The 9,894-nt window shown below is 55.6% G+C and overlaps 1 non-coding gene across 1 annotated transcript; it reads left to right on the forward strand.

Moving 5' to 3' along the window:
• The first annotated feature begins 9,569 nt into the window (after positions 1-9,569).
• MIR138-2 (microRNA mir-138-2) lies at positions 9,570-9,637 on the forward strand. Its single transcript, NR_162532.1, has one exon. It is a non-coding gene; the product is annotated as a microRNA mir-138-2 (primary transcript).
• The last annotated feature ends 257 nt before the right edge of the window (positions 9,638-9,894 follow it).

A 9,894-nucleotide genomic window follows, 5' to 3' on the forward strand; every position in this document is an offset into this window, starting at 1 on the left:
CCCCTGAGAACGCATCATAAATTTGTCTTCCCTTGCATCATGCACTTAGAAGGGCGAGGCCTGGAGCAGATCCCACTGCTTGTCCTTCGGGCTGACTGTGTGGTCACGTGAGCCTGCTGGGTAGTGCAGAGCACAGGAGAAACAGGCTGGGTTTGCAAGGAAACTGTCGGTGGTTTGTGGCCAGAAATCACGATTCTGTGAGAGGTTATTGGCTTCATAAGTCATCAGAGAATAAGGCCTTCCCCTAGAAGTTTTTCTGGGGTTTCACTGTTTACCCAGAGAAACCAAGGTGGCACTGGGAGTCTCTCTTGTCTGCCAGGGATAAGATTCCAATCTTTGTAATGTGAAATCAAGGGCATCTTAAAGCTGGCAGAGTTGGTGCCTGGCTCATAGTGGCCCTCAGGGAGCTCCTCGAGGCACTCGGAGGATAGTCCTCCTAGGAGCTGGATCCTTTTCAGAGGCCTGGAGAGTGGACTTCTGGTTCTGTTCCTTTGATCGATCTTTCCTTTCCTCTTCCTCTTCCTCTTCCTCTCTCTTTCTCTCTCCCTCTCTTTCTCTCTCTCTGTCTCTATCTCTCTCTTTCTCTCTCTTTCTATCAACTGTGGCTGTTGAACCTCAAAGGGAAAACTGAAGCAGAACTAGTGAGCTGTCCTGAAGCAAGCCCTTTGGTTTTGTGAGCAAAGGACAGGCAGAGTCTGCTCCCGGCTGGGGCCAGAGAGTAGAACCAGCTCCTGCCCTCTGAGAACTTACAATCTCATCAGGGAGGTGTGATGCATCATTTAAATCCTAGAGTTTAGGTTACTTCATGAAAAAAAAAAAAAAAATTAGAGCTTCCTGCGGTGCCCAGTATTTGCTGATTTTGTGTGTGTGTGTTTAACTGGACGTTCTCTCTTTGAACTTTCACCCTTGCCTGCTGTTGGAGTGTAGGCTGCAGACCAAAGCCCTTACCATTAAACTTAGCAATTAGACTGGATCTCCACAAGCTTTCTTTTTCATTAGGTCTCAGGACCTTGTCTACTCCACCACATTTTCCACCGTGCCACTCATGAAGTGCAGTGGGCAAGCTGAGTGCTAAGTAGAGAATACAGCCTTGGGTTAGCACCAGGCTGTTGTCACTTTGTAATCACCTTAGAGAGCTTTGGCTTCTATCATTTTTTTTTTAAAGATATATTTATTAGCCGGTGCCGTGGCTCATTAGGCTAATCCTCCACCTGCGGCGCCGGCACCCCGGGTTCTAGTCCCAGTGGGGGCGCCGCATTCTGCCCTGGTTGCTCCTCTTCCAGTTCAGCTCTCTGCTGTGGCCCGGGACTGCAGTGGAGGATGGCCCAGATCCCTGGGCCCTGCACCTGCATGGGAGACCAGGAGGAAGCACCTGGCTCCTGGCTTCAGATTGGCGCAACACACCAGCCATAGCGGCTACTTGGGGGGTGAATCAACGGAAAAAGGAAGACCTTTCTCTCTCTCTCTCTCTCTCTCTCTCTCTCTCTCTCTCTCTCTCTCACTGTCTAACTCTGCCTGTCCAAAAAAAGACATACTTATTTATTTGAAAGGCAGAGTTACAGAGAGGCACAGGCAGAAAGAGAGAGGGCTTCCATCCACTTGTTCACTCCCCAGATGGCCACAGCAGCCAGAGCTGTGCCAATCTGAAGCCAGAAACCAGGAGCTTCTTCCAGGTCTCCCATGCGGGTGCATGGGGCCCAAGGACTTGGGCCATCTTCTGCTTTCCCAGGCCATAGCAGAGAGCTGGATCGGAAGTGGAGCAGCCAGGGCTTGAACCATCACCCATATGGGATGCCACCATTGCAGGCAGCAGCTTTACTCTCTATGCCACGGTGCTGGCCCCATGCTCTTGTATTTTAAGAGTATCCAGGAGAAGTCAGCAAGCAGCTTAAGAATTGTCTGGAGGGAAATGAGGTGGTTTTCAGGGTTCTAAAGGTTTTCCATTCTTAAGTCTGGTGAATTCAGAAGTCACAGCACCTCCAGCCCATCCTCTGACAGCCTCATGCTTTTTAGTATCCTCAGGGCAGGGATGCGGGAAGCAAACCCGTCTTCCTACCGTTGGTCTCTAACTGAAAAGGTTGTGGGAAACAAGCTTAGAACTGTGAACCAAAGTGTTCTGGAGGGAGAGACGTTGCCCGTGATCTGGGCTTCTTGCCTCGTTGAGAATGTAGCTCCTGGGACTGGCTAACCCAGTACGTGCATTTATGTTTCCACTGTAGCTAAATTCAGACGAGCACGAAGGCCCTGCTGTGATGGGCCGGCCGGGTAGCTGGGGATATCCCAGGTAATTCCAGCACTATCCCCATCCCAGAGTTACCCTAAGTCCAACAAAGTGGACTCTGCTCTTCATCCCATAGGGGACAGGGAGGATGGAAAAGTTTGCCTCAGACGTTGACTTCTGTCTGAGCTGGGAGTGGGAGGCCAATCCTCCCAGACAAGGGTTCTGGCCTGAGCTGCATTAGCTGCTACGGCCCCTTTTTGTGGCCACTGCAGACCTGGCCCCCGGCTCTCAGCTGGCCTCCAGGGATGCATGTCCTGCAGATAAGTCCATCTGGGCCAGATTTAGCACATGAAAACAAGGGACACTCAATTCAATTTGAGTTTCAGACAGACTAGGAAGACCTTCCTGGTCCTGGTGCGATCTAGCTGCCCTCTCCCAATTGGTCTCTGCTGGCACTTGCCGCCTGCAGGCCCTCAGACCTGCACAGGCTGCCAGGAGCTCGCCAGCTAGATCGGATCACCCTAATTTCTTGTGCTCTTCCCGCTTCCCTGGGCAGCGGAAATGACAGTGAGCTACGAAGTCACTTGAGAGAAGGCAGGAACTGGAATTCAGTTTTGAAGAGCCAGCCAGGTGGGCTGAGTGGCGTAATTACGGTCCCGTTAACCTCAGTGGCTATCATCTGGGTATTTTTCCATTAAGAATTTCAAATGTGGGTGTTTATTACAGCGAGGGGGAGGAAGCAGAGACAGCTTTTTCTCACCTGATCCCGGACTTGTGTTAGGAACGCGGCCGGGAGAAGTCCCTGCTTCATTCAGTTGGCAGATGATTTTCCTTTCTTGTGTCTGCTTTGTGGACCTTGTCCCCAGGGTGGGGTTTGTGGGGAGAGGAGCGGGTGGAGTCAGCGTGTGTGTGTGCACTGCCTGCTCCTTCATGCACAGTAACTTCTGCCTTTGCTCTGTCTAGGACGGCTCCTTCACCACCACCCCTGTTTATAACCAGTCCTTTTCTGGAACATTCTTCCAAAGTGCCACAGCTCCCTTTGTCCAGTCCCTTCAGTGGAACGGAAACCTCTCGGGCCTCCTCCCCTGGGAATGTTCTTAGCTGAGGCCCGGCCGGGAGGGCTCTCAGAAGGCAGCAGAAGTCTCTTCCTGGCCTCTGGGTGCATGAGCCGATCCCTGGGTCTGCAGAGTGCCCAGAGGTTCTGTAAGTACAGGGCTCCTGTGCCAGCTCCAAAGTCCTGCTCTTCCTCGCCCGGCCTCAGGACCTGTGCCCTCACTGAGGTCTGCGGAAGGTCCGAGTATGGCCAGAGGGCTGCTGGGAAGGTCAAAGTGTTGCGGTGACAAACTGGGCGAGTGGCGGGCGCTCCAGGGCTGGGAGCGTTATGTCTGCAGCCCTTCATTTTGGACCTCAGTGGGAAACATTTTAAAAGAGTTGGGCGCCAGCTCCTGGCCTGGGGGAAGGGGAGGCAGGCTTAGGGGGTCTCTGTTTCAGTTGGATGGTGGGAGAGGCTTGGGCCTGTCCATTGGAAAGATGGTCCCTGCCCTCTTGGATAAGATCTGCCTGTGGGGTTTTGTTTGTTTGTTTTGTTTTGTTTACTTTTTTAACCAGGAGAAGCATCTTTAGGTCCTGGGACATGGGCTTGTGCTTGGGGACAAGCAAAGGGTGAGGAGCAGGGGAAGGTACTCATCTCTCTCCACCCGGGGACCTTGTCCTAGTGAGGAGCCCTGAAGTGATGCGGCCTCGGCTGCCCAGTGGCCCGTGCTGTGTCCACCTGGAAGAATTTCAACCCATTTCCTTTGTGTGGGGGCCCTCAACTTGGCTTGGCCTCTGGGTGGCCATTTCCAGATGAATCCCCTGGGACGTGGGCTTCATGCAAAACCCCTCACCTCATCACAGGGTTTGGTGGTGTCTGAGAGCACAGCGCCTTGTGGGGCGGGGCCTCCTGGGAAAACCTGTGAGTGTCGAGGGGACACTGTTGAGCTGGGTGGGGGGCAGATGGAGAGGGCTCCTGGGGTTAGGTGTGGCCCCGTTTGTCAAGCTTTCCCAGAGCTGCAGTTAGAGCTCAGTGGGGTGACGAGCCTGAGACCTCAGCTGAAACCATGAAGGCGCCACCCAGACCCAGGTGGCAGGAGAAGAAAGCAGAGGTAGCGCCACTGGCCGTTCCAGTGTGAGTCGCACCTTAGCTGTCCCTGCCAATGGCCAGGTGGAAGCCCCAGGGAGCAAGCAGCCCTAGACACATGGGAGGCCCCAGCCCTGGAAAGGCTTCGCACTAGCCGGGCAGTGGCGTTTTCACCTGGGAGGCTGCTGGGAACGCCTTCCCCTGAGTGACCCTAAATGTCTCTGCCCAAGCAGGGCCCCCACTGACCCTCCGGACCAGCCTGACAGACAAGCTGGCGTGGAATTTTGGGTAAACTTAAAGCAGAAAGGATGCTTTGTTTCCTCAAAATCAGACATTTGCAATGTGGCCCTCTAGTGGCCAACGGCAGCCTTAGCGTGCAAAAGCTCCAACTTGCCCAGGAAGGCTTTTCAGAAACCACTTGGAAAACTCAATTCTGAAAGTAAGGAGCTCCACGACCACGGGAGGGTGGGCAGGGGGAAAGTGAGGAATCATGGAGAAATGGCCCCAAAATGGAAGACTGTCAAGACCCAGCCCTGCACGGCAGGTGCAAGTCCGAGCCAGCCGTGGGAGAAGTGGGCCCGAGTCCCTTGTGCAGTCCGCAGGCATCGTGGGCGGGGGGCAAGTCCTTGGGCTGCCGCACCAGTTTGCTCTTGGAGAAAGCGGGGATGCCGGGCTGTTGGGAAGCTCAGGTGCATTTCTGTAAATCCCGTGTCTATTACTGGCAGTCACACAGTGGGCCCTCAATCAGTATAGGTTCATTTGGGCCGCCTGCCCCAGCCTCCGTAAGAGAAGGCTCTAGGACAAGAGGCGGGTCCTCTGCATCTCTCGGGCTTCTGCCGTCACAGCAGGTCTCCCATGGGTGCAGATGGAGTCAGCTTTCCCACCTTAGGGAGGGCAGTTTCATTTTAGTTCCTTTTTTTTTACAAGAGACAAAATTAGGCCAAAGTTGATAAGCCAGAAATTTGCTATCAGGAGACAGTGATCCATTGTGTTTAACTTGCCGTTCCTGTCTACCCAGTGGCTGCTAAATGGAGAATGCGCTGACAACTGTGTGAGGACTTAACCATGTGCCAGACCCTGTAGTGAGTGAATGGCAGCGGACAGGTAGCTAGGGTGAGTGACAGGAAGGGGCCTCTTCCAATGAAATGGGTCTCTCCCTCCAGGCTCACTCAGCCCCTCAGCCCACCAGGGGCCTGGGGACTAGGAGCTGGGCCTGATTTCTGAGCCTGCAGTAGTGCGGAGCCCTGCCTACTGAGGCCTACGTGCGATCAGGGGAAGAGAGAAGCAGGCGTACCTGAACATGCACACACACACACACACACACACACAGGTAATAAAGGAGGAGGCCTTGAGAAATGCCACAAGAAAGGGGCACAGAAAGAGGAAGTTCAGTGTCTCAAGGTATAGGGGCCACCTACAAGTGACTGGGATCCAGACCAAGTTGCAGAGATGGGAGAGCCATGTGTGGGATGCAGCAAGCCCAGGTCCCTTTGGCGGGTCCCAGCTGGCCTGTGTCTCCCACCTCAGCGGAGTGTGTGGCTCTCTTAATCCTTCTTCAACCTTGAAGCAGGAGACACTGCACGACCCAGGTGAGTCCAGAGGCCTGCCAGGTGTCCCAGGCCTCCTGTCCAGCCCTTCCCCTGCCAAGCAGAAGCCTAACTCAGCGTGCACCTTGTTCAAGGGGTGAGTATGTGGGGGTTGGGGCAGCTGGTGGGGGAGTGTGGCCCATGAGGCAGAGGGGATTCAGGGGTGGTGTTACTGGGCTCAGACTCCCCTTGTCACCTGGGGGCAATGGATGCAGCCTGAAGGGTGGTGGCTGGCCGATGTGTTCAGTCACCTAGCCAAGAGGCCTTCCCCAACACAAAGGAGCATTTTTTTTTTGACAGGTAGAGTTAGACAGTGAGAGAGACAGAGAGAAAGGTCTTCCTTCCATTGGTTCACCCCCAAAATGACCGCTACAGCCGGCGCGCTGCACCAATCCGAAGCCAGGAGCCAGGTGCTTCTGGTCTCCCATGCGGGTGCAGGGCCCAAGCACTTGGGCCATCCTCCACTGCCTTCCTGGGCCACAGCAGAGAGCTGGACTGAAAGAGGAGCAACCGGGACAGAATCCGGCGCCCCAACCGGGAGCAGAACCCCGGGTACCAGCGCCACAGGCAGAGGATTAGCCTAGTGAGCCGCGGCGCCGGTCACGAAGGAGCATTTTAAAAGTGATACAGCTGTAGCTGTGTTCCTGGGCTGCACAGGCCAAGGCAGCACATCTGCTTCCCTCCTGCTCAGAGTCCAGCTCCACAGGCAACATCTTAGAGCCGCTGGGACTCTTAAAACCAGCGAAGCCCCTGCCCCCAGGGATTCTGTCTTAATTGGCCTGGGAGGACCTAGGCACCGATTCATGGTTTTTAAAAGCCTCAACCCCCACATGATCCCGATGCCCTGCCACGGTCAGGAATCCTCGCTCTGTCCGAAAGCAGGGATGGGGTAGACGTGTGGGCCTCTCTGAATGTGGAAGCCCACCCCCTCCCCAACACGGATGTTCCTGAGATGGCTGAGAGGGACGGAGTAAGAAGGTGAACACTACCTGGGCAGAACAAAACCACCTAGGCACATGGGGGCAGCTGGTCCACCACGTCCCCGCCAAGGCCAAGGCCAGCTGTCCGACAAGGTCGTTCCTGTTGGGTGCTTGGTCAGCAGAGATGGCATCAGATGTAGAGCATCCTTGTTTTGGGGGAGGGGTCTTGGGGCCACATTTTCCAGGCGACCACAAGTGAACCCGCACCTGACAACCCTCGTTGAACCCCTGACCTCTGATCAAAGATGCACTTTCTTAGTGTCCACCCGCCCATGCCCACCGATGGCAAATATGTGCACCGCATGCTGCAGACTGCAAGCCCTTGCGGGCGAGGCCCTGAACTGCTCCTCACGCGGCCTCTCCAACTCCCTGCTGCCGGGTTCCTTACCCTGTGGGGCCCGCACCCAGCTGGAGCTTGAAGGCACCCTGTGGAAGCCGCCTGGAGCGGAGACCCCTCTCCGGGAGCCTCCCCATCTCCCCTCCGCAGCGGGAATGAGTGTCACCTGGCCATTGAACCCTGGGCTGCTGGGCCAGAGCCTGGAGATTCTGCTTTGGTTGTTAAGGAGATCAACCGTTTGCTTCAAGTATCTGGGGCTAACCAGGGGATGTGGGAGAGGCCTGGGCTCAGAGCTTCTAAGATTGAGCGTTTTATGCTTCTACGCACAGCTTCTGTGATGGCTGCAAACAACGAAAGCCAGCTCTCTCCGGGTTTCCACTTTGTGGCCTGAGCACCACTTCCTCCCAGCTCCTAGCTTTTTAAAAAAATGTTTTTTAATAGTTCTTATGGAGCAGGCGATTAGCCCAGCAGTTAGGACGCCCACGTCCCACGCCGGAGTGCCTGGGTTAGATTCCCGACTCCGGCTTCCTCCCCATGCAGACCCCGGGAGGCAGCAGCGATGGCTCAAATTGTGGAGTCCCCCACCCACATGGGAAGCCTGAATACAGTTCCCAGCTCCCAGCCTCGCTCTCAGCCCGGCCTTGGCTGCTGCAGGCAGTTAGGGAATGAACCAGCTGCTGGCTTGCTCACTCTCTCTGCCTCTCAAATAAATCAAGTGTTAAAAGGTTTTAAATAGTCGAGTTTTAGCAGCTGCCCTTACCAGAAGGCACTGCCTTAAACTAGACAAGGGAGACTTGGCTCTGCCTTAGCTTTCCTTTCCGGCAGCCGAAGAGTTGGTGTTTAAGGCATATATATATATATATATTTTTTTTTTTCAGAGCACTATTGTCCAAAATGCTTCCTCCCCAAGTCCCCTCTCTTGGCCATCAAGCCCCCACTAACTGGGTAGAACTGTCCACATGTGACAGATGAGGAGAGCAGGCCGCCAGGCTGCCTTAGGCCCGCACCCTTTCCGCTCCCTGTGGACTGGGCCCAGCCTGGGGGCCTCGGAGAGCAGCTCTGAGATTCCAGGCCCTCTGGTCCCTGCCGCAGGAGCAGGCCAGGGACTCCCAAGGCTCCAAAAAGGGTCCATTAGAGAGTGTTCTGGCTAGAAACGCACCCGTGTGATCTGGACTTGGGCAGAGGAACCATGCGGTCCCTGCTGCTTTCAAGATAATACCAGGGGTCTCCAAGAAAGCTGGGAGAGCTAAGAGTATTGGAATTGAAAGGCTGGGGGAGAGGGAACATGGGTTCGACTCCTCAGACTCTCGGGAGAGCCATCAGGTGGAGGAACAGGTGTCCTGACACTGTCCTGCCTTGGTGTGTGTGGAGGCAGCAGGACTGAGCTCAGACCGCCCCACGTGGGAAGTCTCCTGAGCCTGGGTGGAGGGCCGAAGGGTTGATGGAGATTGGTTTTCTTTATGAGAAGAGAAAGAGGGAAAAAAAGGAAACCCCACTCTGAATCAGAGGGTGACTACTGCACTTTTTGCCTTGACTGCCAGGAAGCTCCAAGCTAACACTGGGGGCTCTCCATCTTCAATAATGCTCATCTTTTTGGCTTTATTTGCTTTAACTGCTACTTCACATACCCGGCTCCCCCATTGTGCCAGTCAGAGGAAGTCAGCCCCTCCCTGAACCCAGGCAGCATCTTAACCAGAGATTCAGGCCTTTGTGTCTTGGGTTGTGGCCATTGTCGGTACCCACGGTGTCATGCTTTGTCCTGTGTATCCTCCAAAACAGCCACGGGGGAAATCTAATACGTTAGTAAAATCTTATGATTTGTGGGATGGATGTCAGCTAAATAGGTTAAAAAAAATCTGTGCAAGAAGAAAAACACAGGAGTGCTTCCTTCCTCCATGCAAATGGCTGAACTCACCATGGCCTGCTTCCCTGTTTACATTAGCAGCCAGGAGCATCGCAGTGAATTCTGGGTCCCTGTGGGCGGGCCGGGATGGGGATGGACAGGCCTGTGAGCTCCACAAGGCCCAGTGTCTCGGGGTTTTTCGCTGGAGAGGTTGCAGCCCAGTCCCTGGCTTCCCAGGCCTCCTGGGTGCCTGGGACCCCACTGCGGCTCTGATCCCCCTGTGTCTGCTCCCCTCTCCCTCGCTCTCATCAAGCCTGTGAGCCCGTCGCGGGCAGGGACCCAGCCTCCGTCTGTCTCGCAGCCCCCGGCCCCGGGGCAGGCTGGCCGGAGGGCGCGAAGCTGCTTGCAGGGGCGCGTCCCGGTCTCGGAAGCGGAGGAGCCCAGCGCAGAGGAGGCGCCGGCGTTGTCTGGTATGGTTGCTGCAGCTGGTGTTGTGAATCAGGCCGACGAGCAGCGCATCCTCTTACCCGGCTATTTCACGACACCAGGGTTGCATCATACCCATCCTCTCCAGGCGAGCCTCGCGGGAGCGGCGCCACACCACGCGCGGGCGGCGGGCTGGCGAGTGGGCCTGGGAGAGGTCCTCGGGGCCCACTCCTCCCGATCTCCTGCCCTCGGCCCTCTGCCCCCGGGGCCGGGGCTTGGAACAGGCATCTGTGACGGGCGCCCATGTGATGCTCAGAGCTGAGGTGGTCGTCTGTTCCTGCCCCTCGCCCGGCCCCCTCACTTCTCTCTGCCTCATCCACTG

The sequence above is a fragment of the Oryctolagus cuniculus genome, chromosome 18, assembly GCF_964237555.1.
Source record: "Oryctolagus cuniculus chromosome 18, mOryCun1.1, whole genome shotgun sequence".
In the NCBI taxonomy this organism is placed as follows: Eukaryota; Metazoa; Chordata; class Mammalia; order Lagomorpha; family Leporidae; genus Oryctolagus; species Oryctolagus cuniculus.